This window comes from Triticum aestivum, chromosome 6A, assembly GCF_018294505.1.
Source record: "Triticum aestivum cultivar Chinese Spring chromosome 6A, IWGSC CS RefSeq v2.1, whole genome shotgun sequence".
Taxonomy (NCBI): Eukaryota; Viridiplantae; Streptophyta; class Magnoliopsida; order Poales; family Poaceae; genus Triticum; species Triticum aestivum.
Genome location: NC_057809.1, coordinates 48,241,377 through 48,254,286, shown reverse-complemented (window position 1 = coordinate 48,254,286; position 12,910 = coordinate 48,241,377). Strand labels below are relative to the sequence as shown.

At 43.4% G+C, this 12,910-nt stretch overlaps 2 pseudogenes across 1 annotated transcript; one reads left to right on the top strand and one right to left on the bottom strand.

The window, feature by feature from the left end:
• Window positions 1-1,817, top strand: LOC123129413 (uncharacterized; annotated as a pseudogene). Its single transcript, XR_006463673.1, has 2 exons — window positions 1-182; window positions 1,082-1,817. The product of XR_006463673.1 is annotated as an uncharacterized protein (transcript).
• A 5,841-nt stretch (window positions 1,818-7,658) lies between these two features.
• Window positions 7,659-12,910, bottom strand: part of LOC123129412 (uncharacterized) — a 38,036-nt pseudogene continuing 32,784 nt past the window's right edge.

The window sequence follows — 12,910 nt, the reverse complement described above, 5'->3', positions numbered from 1 at the left end:
ATGGGGAGTGCATGTTCTGGGCCTGGGACCTGTGTACTAGTCGTGTCGACGTCTGGCATTCCTCATCCATGGGGCGCGACGCCGGACGCGCCTAGCTCCAGCGGTGCCGGCCAGGACGCGTGTTGGCAATGCCCTGCTTCATCTCACGATCTAAGTATGGCGAGCGAGGCAGTGGAGATGTGGTGAGGTGGGACTCCGGAGAAGGTCTCTAATGCGGTGTGATGGTGGCAGGGGTTGGTGGCTAGCCGGTCTCGGATCTAAACAGTGTGGTTGCCGCGAAAGCCTCGCTTGATCTTGGTCGACCCGATGATGGTGACCCTCGCTAGCGGCATAACCTTCCTGAAGGTGTCGTCAAGGGCAATGTCATGTTCCTTCTTGAATGTTCCAGGTGGTACCCTCGATCCGACTGTTTTTGGATCGAACAATGGCAGCACTATGTGTCATGCACTTCTTGAGGCCTCCATCTTGGAGCAGGATTCCAATTTTGGGGACTAGCGGGTTGGAGGTGCGTTCTACTAAGTGTGCTCATTGGTCTTATTGATTTGAGTTTGTGGAAGAGTCGGATGCTCTCATCTTAAGTCGGGTTAGCGAGTCTGTGATCCATCTTGGATCCCCTCATTCCCTATCAACACTCCTCCTTCTTGAGGGTGTTGCCGGGTGGCGACCAAACGACCAAGCTCAAACCTCTGCTTTCTTGGTTAGATGAAGATGAAAGCCGAAGTCCTCCTGTTGGCCGTGTCAACGAGATCGGTGATTGCAAGTGGCGACTCTTTCCCTATATCTCTTATGTCTTTTTCTTTCTTTTTGGCGGGTCTTGTTCATCTCATCATGTTTCACATTGTAACTTCCTGGCTTGGACGGTCTATGAAATGTAGCGTCCACCGTTGTTCGTAAAAAAGAAAATCTCATGGACGAATGACTACACGTACGCTGCGAGAAACAGAGGACCGATGATGGATGAATTGAATGTTTCAAATAATAAAACAGGAAGGCAAAATGGGCTCCAGTTTCTCCAAAATTAGTGCCTGTACGACACTTACGCATACGATTTTGGTACGATCCCTAATCCAAATTTTCTGAGCTCCCGCCCGCCTCACCGAACGAAATTTGAGAGCCCACGTCAGCGATCCGCGCCATCTCTTTCCCGGATCGAGATCTTGACCGTCCATTCCATCCGGATCGAACGGCAGGCCGACCCTCCTCCCCTGTTAAATCCCCTTCTCCCGAGACCACTCCAGCAGACGCAGCCACCACCAGTTCATCCATCCGATCCCATCTGCCCGCTCGCAGCTCCAAGGAAGGAAGGAAGCCTTCAGCCATGTCTGGCCGCGGCAAGGGCGGGAAGGGGCTGGGCAAGGGCGGAGCCAAGCGACACCGGAAGGTGCTGCGGGACAACATCCAGGGCATCACCAAGCCGGCGATCCGGCGCCTGGCGCGGCGGGGCGGCGTGAAGCGCATCTCGGGGCTCATCTACGAGGAGACCCGCGGCGTGCTCAAGATCTTCCTTGAGAACGTCATCCGCGACGCCGTCACCTACACCGAGCACGCCCGCCGCAAGACCGTCACCGCCATGGACGTCGTCTACGCGCTCAAGCGACAGGGACGCACCCTCTACGGATTCGGAGGCTGATTGACCTGCTCCGTCTGGTCTCTTCCCCCGCTGTTCCATCTGTCCGAGTGCGTGTGTTGTTGTTCCGTCATTGGGTTTGGTCTGTGTAGTTAGTGCAAGGCGGTGTGTATGGATGCAATGGAACCAGCGTTGGTATTATCTTAACTGCATCTCTCGATATGTTATAGTTTTATATCCTACTCTGCTTGTGTGATTCAGTGACGCTGCGTTCGCTTAATTCAGTTTTTAGCTGAATGAGCACCAAAATTTGGGTATGCAGAAACATTCTCTGAATTTAAATGTGTTTCTTTATCAGTCATGCTGATCTGCGTTCTGAAACTCTGGAATTGGTCTGAATGTTTGTTTCATCGGTTGGTTTTCTCTGCTTAGTGGAAGGCGATGATTATGAATGCAATGGAATCAGGGTCCTCGTGCAGCATCCTAGTACTTCGCTGCAGCTTTGTTCGCTGGACTCACTGACACGAAATTTCGTTGCGTTCCTTTTCTATTTGGTTATGTGCAAATGTTCGCTGGAGTTAGGTGTGTTCATCATCAGTCATACTGATTTTTGTTCTGAAACTCTGGAGATGTCAGATTGAAGCAGATGCTATACAATTGCCCATTGCGCAATTTGACGATTTCAGTTTACTGGTTATACGATTGCCCATTGCACAACAAAAAAGTTGTTTGCTATGTTTGTGTGATCTGCCATCCTTGACCCAGAGAGTAGAGAGAGATTCAGACCAACAGAGTTGCAGCCTTGCTGGCAATTTTGCCCTACTTTGTCAGCTGCTAGTTTGCTACTGGGACATGTTTTTCGAGTAATCATTGCATTTGGTACCGCTCCCCAATATTACACTAGGCTTCACACAGACTGAAACCAGATAACCTTCATTCTAGATGACACCATTATCATCCTTGGAGCGACATCACTGCAACACAAAAGGTACTACACAAGGTGAGAGTGGAGGATCCCTCCACTCCACCTAACCATGCCGAGGTGGTGGTCCGAGGCAGAGCTAGCAAAGCTACTACACTAGGCTGTTTTTCGGCCACCCCCCCCCCCCCCCCCCCGCGCGCGCACGCGCTCCCCCACGTTCCCTCATTAGGTATGGAACATTTTTTTAGAAATAATTCACAAATTTGAAAAGTTCCAAAATTTGAAAAATAAACAATTTCAAAAAATATTTCTGAAATTCAAAAAACAATTGATATTTTAAAAAATGTTTACGAACTTGAATCATGTTCAAGATTTCAATTTTTTCATGAATTTAAAAAATGGTTATAATTTCAGAAACTGTTCATGAATTAAAAAATCTTCATGATTATAAAAATTGTTCGTGAAATCAAAAAATGTTCATGATTTAAAAAATGTTCAGAAATTGTAAAAAAATCGCAATTTGAAATGTATGTAATTTTTTAAATTCGATGAATTAATCTTTAATTCAATTTTTTTACACCGTTTAAAACATATCTGAATTTTAAAATATGTTCACCGATTTGAAAAAACTGTTCCCGCATTTCAGAAAATGTTCATGAAATTTGGAAAGAAAAACGAAAAAAACAGGAAAGGATAAACTAAAATTAAAGATAAAGGAATAAAGAAAAAGAAAAGAATGAGAAATAATAAGAAATAAAGATAAAAACCACTTTGGGAAGGTTCTAGAAGCTTCCTAAAACCGTTCATGAGCTGGTTGGGCCGGCCAGCGAGGGGGGGGGGGGGGGATGGAGGGGTCTCTCCCGCGCGACCTACATGCGGAATAGGAATCGTCCTTGTCGATCTCTCCTTCTGTCTATCTGTGCCGCTCTTGAATTTTCTGATGAGACCACGCTAGGCGACTTAGTTCTTAATTTTGTGCACGATTGACCATCCATGCCTTGCCCATCGGTCGGCTTAACCTTTAATGCAAGTACATGCAGATGAAAATCTAATACTACATGCTTTCTTGTGAGTTTGGGGGGCCATGGCTCAGGTTGGCCCCCATGAAGCTCCGCGACTGACTACATGCTTGAATGAATCTAATTTGTTGTAATTTTTTGAAGATATCGGATCCAATCCCATAACAAGATATGAGCATGTGCGGTAATTGCAGGCTGCTCACAAGACCTCGGCTCTTGTACTCACCTGCCGCTTGATCTCTTTCATGGCTAACATTTCCTAAGAAACTCTTTGGTTGTGCTCATATGTAAGTTGCCGAGCTCAAACTCAAATTTGCATTGCATTTCTCGAAACAAGCTTTCACCCCCACTGTAAATAAAGGCACAAACAACCGAACCAATACAAAGTGATGAGGAAACCTCATACAAACAGGTCAAAAGAGAAATAAAACAACATCGAACTAGGGGCACAGCCTGTAGGTGGTGCGAGATGCTGTGGCAATGATTGCCAGGGTTGTGGTGGCGGGGTGTCAGCTGCAGCTTCAGGAATCAAAGCCAAGAACTCCTCATGCCCTGAGTTTGGGGGTGGATCCACCGCCTTTTCTTCTCTGGGCGTCATCGAGGTGGTGGACATTGAGAGCAGGAAGAGAAGAAGATACTTGCCAATGGGGTTCGTGCTCACCATCAAGGGCTTTGGCTGCGGAGATACAATGGCTCCGGCTGCCGACTGTCGGTGTCATCTACGCTGCTCTTGAATTTTCTGGTCGACAGGCGACCGATCTATTTACTCCTATCTTTCATGCCAAATGGGAGGCAATACCTCTCCAGCTCGGTTTTGACAGATTCCTTCTCGGCATGCCCGATGGTGGGCAGTTGAGTGGCTGAGGTCTCGACGAACCAAGTGGCGCAGTCCCCGACGTCGACGAGATTGCAGCCGTGTGGAATGTGTTCTAGATCCAAGTGTGCTCCGATTTCTTTGTCTAGGTTCCTCTTCATAAAAATCAGGGAGTAGATTGTAATTTGTGTATTTTTAAGGTCATGTTGTAATCTATATTGTACCGCCACTTGATCTCTAATGCATTCTCTAGGTCGCTTTGGACCCTCCTCTTGTTCCAATAAAAGAAAAAAAAACAAGGAAAACACGTGAGTCGGGTTGATTTGTTTGGAGAGCTGGGAACTTGTGATCTCCCTATAATTAATGCCCTCCAAGCAGATATTCCGGCAGTCGTGCAACGAGCGGTACTGGCAATACCGCTAGTTCAATTCCATCAGCATAGATCGCTATGCACCGTTGGATATCTGTGAATGCACGACCTGTATGAAGGCGAAATTCCTTTTACTTCTTTTATTTACGGTAGTACCATGTATGAAGGCGAAGTATCAGGTACATTAGAAATTCCTTTTACTTCTTTTATCTGTGAATGCTCTTGTTCGGGTGGATTTCAGTCTGCAAAGGACCTACGAGCAGCTAGCATTGTTGTGCTAGTTGTGGAACAAGCTTCATCTAACAAAGACGTTATTCAAGGCATACCCAAGCTACAAAATTGGCAACAACTTCAAGTTATTCCTCTCAGAAGACTAACTAGACATCTCTCAGAAGAACTATGATATTCACATCTAGAAGTAACAGCAGTACAGCTCCCGGAAGAACTATAATATTCATTCTTAAATTTTATCCAACACATGAAGTTGTTGTTCTGCACCAACATACGCATTGGATATGAACCAAAATCCCAAGTACATACTGAGATGAACCAAAATCCGAGGATATTCTTGTGTGCTCAACCTTAACAACAACAAGAAAAAATACTGATTATATTACAAAAGATACAATTCAGAGCAGACATTGTGCATAAACCAGTGAAAACTTACAAATCTTTCACAAGATAAATAACTATTTGTGTCTCTCTAGAAGGGAAAATTGAATTTCTCTAAAGGTAAACAAAAGAAAGTATCCAAAGACAATATTTGCCATCTTGCATATGCTTGACAGTTATCATGCATGGCCTCACAAGCACATCTAGTTAACTTTCTTGCATGTTTTCTTCGCTTCTCTCCCTTCAAGTCCTTGTGTTCCTCCTCATTTGTTCGGAAACCAACTTTGCCACAAAGAAATCGCCTCAGACCACCACATTATCTACAACCCTTTTTTGTTCAATTTTGATTGAAAACCCAACATTGTGTGCATATGCCTTGTAAAACTTCTCGACATCTTCCATAGTCTCGAATGCCATACCTACAAACACCCAGTAGTCATATAAGTCAATGATTATTAGAGAGATTTGAGTGAAATTATGGTGATAATGGTACTCACATAAAATAGGCCACTTGTAGCTCTCTTTTTTCATGTACCAAAGTTTCCAAATTGATCGGAGGAGGGTCCCTCCATTGTCGACATACTCAGGTTCATGCTCCATCTATAATGCAACATCGCATGATTAGTTCTTATCAATCGAGGAACAACAACAATCGCCAAATATCCATGTTCCGTATAGTAAATATACATGCTCTGTACACTGGTTGACCTATGACTTTCTATTGCGTAGCTTGTGATCTTTTTTCTAAAAAAGAATTTCTATGCTTGACAAAAACGGTGAAAATAATGTCTGTCTTTTGTAGCAGCCAAAGCTTTCTCATGATGCTGAAGATAGTGACAACCAATTTGCGTACAAAAACACTGTCTTATCAGTGTATCCTACTCGTCATTCTAGGTAAGCATCTAGTGAATTACGATGCTTGTCCGTTTCATGTACTGGATTACCTGTATATGACTATGAAGAGGCAGCGGCACGTCAGGGTTCAAAATTGTGAGGGGCAGCGGTGACAAGTACTCCTAAGGATGAGTCCCGGCTACAAGAGGGTGAGCCAAGTCCAATGGAGGGCGACATGCAGCCGACGAAAGCCCCATCACTGTCGATGGAAGGGCAGCCATGGCACGAGGCGCGGTTGGCAGAGGGAGAATTGTGGTGGATGGAAGGCCCATCCCGACGGTCGGAGGGCCAGCCGCGGCCGGCTGAGGGCAGTGGTTACGCGCCGGCGGCGCTCAAGACGATCGAAGAAACAGATCTCAGGATCTCACTAAGGGTCGAGCCCTATTCACCTCAAGATTAATATAGAGGGGGGTTATCTGCTAATGTGCGTTTAAGTGGATTGTTAGGACTCCCACCTGTGATCCATGACGTCCGCTCCTGATCCAACAGTTCACGATAGAAATTTCCAGATTTTCACCGAATAGTCATTTTCACCTGATACTTCGCCAAACATGTTTGTATAACGTACATAAACGGATTAACACCGGTTACCTTTCCAGTGAGAGTGCAGGCACAAATGGTTAGGCTAGTGGTAGGGACAAGAAAGAAAGGAATAATCAGTTGATAGACACTGTGATTAAGTAAAACTGAGCAGAGCTCTGGTTTTACTAATAGACACTGTGATTAAGTAAAACTGAGCAGAGCTCTGGTTTTACTATTATTCTTTGGATGTCCACAGGTGACGATGTTGGTGAACACAAATGATTATCACCAGTACCTCTTTTCTTTGAGAGGCGATTATCAATTGGTAAAATTATCACTGCCATTTTTAGCATCCCATTATCAGTTGTGAGTCATATAAGCCAAACCCTTTTACTGAGGATACATTGACAGTTGCTTAACATGCTAATTCACTAGTCCAGAAAAGGCCCTAGATCTGTTTTGTAAAGGAAATGGATTCTTCAAATTTGAGATTATCCGTGCCACCAGTTGCCTCTGCAATAGAAGCGTGAGAACAAAATGTAGTGGCACAACCTTCTATGTTGATGCGGCTCACTGACATGCTTATACACGAGTGATGCCGGTTATAAGATGATCATCAATTGCCTCTTTTTATGGCCAGAACACAAATTATCTCTTTTTAGATTAAGGTTGTCACTTTATCAGTAGAGTACCGGGAGAACTTGTGTCTGTAATCCTTTTTTTTTGCCAGGAACTTGTGTTTGTAATCTGACAGTGCTATCACTGTAGGAAAAAAAGTCTATCACGGTACATGGATGATCAACTACCCATGCATGATCAATTCCACGCTGGGGAATAACATGGTTGTGCATTTGTCTGACTCACAACGCGACTCCTCTAGGAAGAAAAGGAGAATACGACAGCATTGGAATTATAAAGGAATTGCAGTAACCATGTAAGTACTCTTCAGTGGGGTTATAGGACCATTACTTGAAGGTGACAAGTGGAGATCCCGCGGTCCTGAAGTAGACAGCAAGATCAATATTCAGGTCGTCATACATGCTCAGGAATGGATGAGCCTGGGTGTCAGAGGCAACAGATAGAAGAAATGGGTAAAGATCAGTGAGCTTGCTGTGTCAAATGACGCTTTCGGACGAACATACAAATTGTGAAGCAGACAGAAATTTCCTTACTGATAGGATTTGAGCAGATGACCTATTTGTAGCCTCTTTTTGCATACTGAAAAATTCAGAAAGAAATTAAGAAAAAGATATTAGCCTTTTTTGGACACTGACTTCCAGTAAATAAAATAAGAAAATCAATTGATCTGTCCACAGATGAAGGTGACTAGGTGAGTGTAAAAAAAGAAACATATGATGATGTTGGCATGCATATTCCAGAGCAGGAATTTCGGCGTGAGAATCACTACTTGACAGGCAAAAGGTAGAAAACCCACCATGGTAACTAAGCTCACAGTTTAAATCTCAGCAAATTGCAAATATTGCTCAAGTGTTATTGATTAACCAGGGGGGGGGGGGGAGGAGGGGGGAGGCAATGGAGAAGCACAAATACCACGCAGAAATGAATGAACAGAACTCTGGTGAAAACTGGTCTGATGGTGCAGAAGGTGATGGTTGGTCGACAACAGCTTCAAGAAGTTCATAGAAGCTATCACGAGGAGGATATGGGAAATTGCCAGTGGCACATTCCAGCATGACTAGGCCCAAGCTCCATATATAATATATCACTCATATAACCATGTTTCTGCCCGCTGATTCTTTCTGGCTGTCAAGAGTATATATGCATTTTAGATTTGGTAGCTGAAACAAAAAATGGTGGCCGTCTTTTCATGCCACACTGGAAGACATGCTTATATAAGTCAAACAAACTTTCACCCACCGCCATGTAGTTAAATGTGCCAGTAAATGTATCTCGCTTTGCAGAAGAACTAGAAATGATGGCACTAACAACAAAATCTGATATCTTTACTTCACCCCTATGATTTATTAATATATTCGATGGTTTCAGATCTCGGTGTATAACGCGCTTCTCATGATGCAAGTTACATCAGTCCTTTCAACACCTGCTCGAGGAAGTAAAAATTATCGATTGAAAAGGTCTATTTGATCTTAAGGTGAAAAAAAAACATTCTGATAACAAGAAAAACCTATGTAGTTACTTATGTGTCATTTTACTGGCCTGCTTACAAATTGCAGCAAGGTAGGCCTCTGGAACGGTTCTAGCAGTCATCAGGAAATCAGCCAGAGAGCCTCCATCCATATACTCCAAAGCAATAGAAATAACACCATTGACATAGAAACACTGATAGCATGTGACAACATATTGGCACTGTGTTGACAAACTTAATTTCAACTCCTGGGCAAGTTGCTTGCGTATGCTTTCCTGAATATTGAGTTGTATAACCTGCAAACATGACAGTACATGAATGGGGGTAAAGACCCTAGGCAAAATATCAGAGATTATAACTACCACTATAGTTTCTACTTTCTACAGAAAGAAATAGAAGGAACCAAAATTATAAATCATCAAATAATTTATTTTTTGGGCAATACCTTGAGAGCAAGAAACTGGCCAGTCCATTTTTGGCGCACCAATTGCACGGTTCCACTACCGTTCCCAATCACTTTGATTGCTTCCAGATCATGTATGCTCAACTGATGGTTATCTAACGGCTCTATAGGAGGAGCCTAGAGAAGCCGAGTATGGCAACGGAAAGAAGGCAAGACACAAGTTAGATGAATGAAGAACACAACAAGTTAAGAACAACAATGTAATTAGACAATTCCCACAAGAAATGGTGTTAGAAAGCAATCTTCCACTATAAGCAAGTGAGCATCAGCATTCTGGATACATCATAAATTATTTCTGTAACAACTGCATTTGCGGATATCCCACATGAAAATCACCTATGTATTCCCTCCGCACGGAATTAGTTGATGCTCAAACGGATGTATCTAGCATTGAAATACGTCTAGATAGATCCATTTGAGCGACAACTAATCCCGGACGAAGGAAGTACATAGTATCATTTGTCCTCAATTGTTGTTCTGAAAAAGAACACGAAACCCTGCTCCGTACCTGCTAATCCAACCACACATCCTAATATCTAAATCTGTTCATGTCATCAATGAAATTACAAAAACCAATACAACTACCAATATGCCGAGCGCAGCCCTACGTTCTTTTCCTATGAACGGCTAAGACCAGACGCGTGGAGGAATTTTTCATCTTGGGTGCCCGGTCATGTTTTAGTGGCTTACCTCGCCTTCCTTGGTCTGCGGGGTGATGCGGAGGCCGTCCTTGTTGACGAGCAGGTTGCCGTCGCCGTCCTTGAACATCCCGATCTGCATCCTGTCCCTGTCCCGCGCTGGAGCCCAGCTGACCACAACCACTGTGAAATCAAATCAATCAGCACGACTGCAAGAGCAATACGTCCAAGGAAAACAAAAATGCGAAAGAAGAGGGGTGAGGGTTTGAGGTTACAGGAACCTGCCCATGGTGGACTCGTGGGAGGGGAGAGCGATCTTGCCCGGCTTCTTCAACAGCAGCGGCAGTGTAGGGCTCCCTCGCCGGGGTGAGTGGATGGATGAGTCTTCGTCCGCCTCATCTTTGCTCTGCTTTTTCTGGAATTAAGCATTACAGTACCAGTATAAATGGCTGGCAAAATTGGCAGTTTGGCATAATTGGTCAACGACTTGGAAAAATATACACAGTGCACAATAAGACAGTATGTACATACTACATACATACATAGGATATGTAGACGAAAATAAACATACAATTGCAATCTTACTTAATCAAACAAACCTCATAGTAAGATTCTTAGGAATTACAGTCCTCTACAATACTTCAAATTTTATTTGAATCAAAAAGACCTTGGCATCGTCTGTTGTTGTTGCAACTACAGATTTTGTTTTCAAGAGGATTCTACTGAGACTGCAAAAGTGGTATTCTATCCCAAGAGCAAAGCTTTTGATACTAACGACATGATCCATTTTGGGAGGCGCAAGACGGCGCTGAATCCACCCACATATCCACTACTGATTCAGCTAGATGAAAATACTGCAGAAAATGCAAGTCCCGGCTCCTCTCTGCTATGTTAAGGAAGCTATCATCTTAAAAAAGTTAAAACCGGCTATAGCCACCAAAAAGACGTGGTGTGCTACATGAAAAGCTTGTCTATATGAAAAGTGTAGTGAGAAGAGAAGCTCACTTTTGAAAAGCCACAATATTTGTGATGTCTTATTTTCTCGTCCGGATAAGTCAAATTTCTATACTCTGATCATTTTTAACAATGGATAAAAAAAGCGTTATTCTAGGCCCTATGTGAAAAGCTTGTTTGTTTACCATAGCAAGGCTAGTAAGAATAAAAGCACCCCGCAAAAAGAAAAGGTGAGAAGAAAAGCTCGTAAAGAGGTTTTGAACTTCCTAAAAAAAGTTCTAGAAACCAAAAGATTGCAATTTCACATAGTAAACACCTCATTAGAAACTCCAGCATCCTAGACGGGATAAGCTGGAGACAACGATGATGTTAGAGACAGCTGCAAATTCAGCCGGAGATAAAGATGAAAAAGATCAATAATACATTCGTGACCCGATGGCTAACCAACATGATGTGATTTCTCTGCAAACTGAACCACACTGTTTGTCTCCGGGGAAGCTCTGACGGAAACCGCCTTGACAGTGACACGAACGCTTAGGACAGGCAGTTCTCACTGTCAACCTCTCTTTCATCCCCAAGGGCCCAGATTCCACAGCAAAAATCAACGGCTAGTCCAGCAAACCTGGCGTGTTGCGGTTCCTGTCCCCATGTTGACAGCTCTGGAATCTGGTGGCTGTACGAGGTCCGGCTATAAGATGCCACGCTACAGAATCACTAGCTGCAGGCCCAGGACATGAGCCTGATTGTACTAGTACTACTGCCCCTGGAGTTAGTAAAAGATTGGAACAGTTTTATGCATATCATTTCCAACATATTCGCTTGCAAAAACCAGGGACGCGGGGGGGGGGGGGGGGGGGGTGTTGTTCCTGGTTACCGGAAAGCATGATGTTCTTAATGAAATTTGAGTCCGCACAAAATTCATTCAAAATTTTCTAGGATTTTTGCCCGGAAAGTCCATTTACCCAGTTGGGGGTGGGGGGGGGGGGGGGGCAAGATACGCGATTACAGGCCAGGCGGTAACTGAATTTACCGCCCGGTAACCAAAACCCAGGCTGTAGGTAATTTCCACAAACTCATAGTGGTAACGCCGTATCGAGAGCGTGGGACTTGTCTCCCTCCTTTTCCGTCCAAATTTAATTCTCAGTAATACAAGGAAAAGCCAATTGTGGCTGAGATACTCCTGGAAAATGCCGTTGATGGCTGAGATACTCCTGGAAAATGCCGTTGATGGCTGAGATAAAAATGATCGAAACTCAACATGTGCTTTTAATATGGGTATATCTATTCAGTTTTACCTTTCCAGCCCCTTTTGATAATATTGTACTTAGTTAAAATACTATTCCCACAAGCATTTCTTGAAGCAAGAAAGTGCTCTAAGAAGCATTTCTTGAAGCATCAAAATTGTTTTTTTATACACACGCAACAAAAGTTTTTTTTTCTCATGAAAATTTACATGTACACAAAGGACACGAAAAAATAGACATCCATTTATTTTTTCATTTTTTGGACATCCGAAAAATTAGTTCTTGCAGCCAGAAGCACGTGCTCTTGGGAGCCATTTTGAATTATCGCTTCTATACCTCTACTACCTCCAACAAAAGCACCTTTACCATTAACAGAAGTCCTCTTCTGCTCCCGAGCTCGAATAAGCTCGGGATGAACAGTAAAATCGAAAAATAAAAATAAAAATTGTGACAAACTTTGGCAAGTGTTTGGTATGCTTGACAAATTTCATCACGAAATAACATTCGTGGAAGTCATGGCAAAAAAAATTTAGTACTCCAAAATGCTTTCGAAAATAGCATTTTGGGAGCATCGATTTTGTTTTTTCGCCACGACTTCCACGAATGTCCTGTCATGATAAATATGCAAGCACACAAAATATTTGTCAAAGTTTACCTGATTGTTTTTCAGAATTTGTTGAATTTGTTTACTCTTTTTTTTTCTAATTTACTGTTCACCATGGAGCATTTGAGCCCGGGAGCAGATACTCCACGTCCTACCATTTAGGTCTACTTGAAGAAGCTA